Consider the following 392-nt stretch of genomic DNA (forward strand, 5'->3'; position numbering starts at 1 on the left):
TGGGTCGTCCAAGTAATAAACCTTACGCGAGTAAGGGTCGATCCCACGGAGATTGTTAGTATTGAAGCAAGCTATGGTCATCTTGTAAATCTTAGTCAGGCAAACTCAAATGGATATGGTGATATACGAATAAAACATAAAGATAAAGATAGAGATACTTATGTAATTCATTGGTAGGAATTTCAGATAAGCGTATGAAGATAGAGATACTTATGTCCCTTCCGTCTCTCTGCTTTCCTACTGTCTTCATCCAATCCTTCTTACTCCTTTCCATGGCAAGCTTATGCAAGGGTTTCACCGTTGTCAGTGGCTACCACCCATCCTCTCAGTGAAAATGTTCCTATGCTCTGTCACAGCATGGCTAATCATCTGTCGGTTCTCGGTCAGGCCGG

This window comes from Arachis duranensis, chromosome 9 (genome assembly GCF_000817695.3).
Source record: "Arachis duranensis cultivar V14167 chromosome 9, aradu.V14167.gnm2.J7QH, whole genome shotgun sequence".
Taxonomy (NCBI): domain Eukaryota; kingdom Viridiplantae; phylum Streptophyta; class Magnoliopsida; order Fabales; family Fabaceae; genus Arachis; species Arachis duranensis.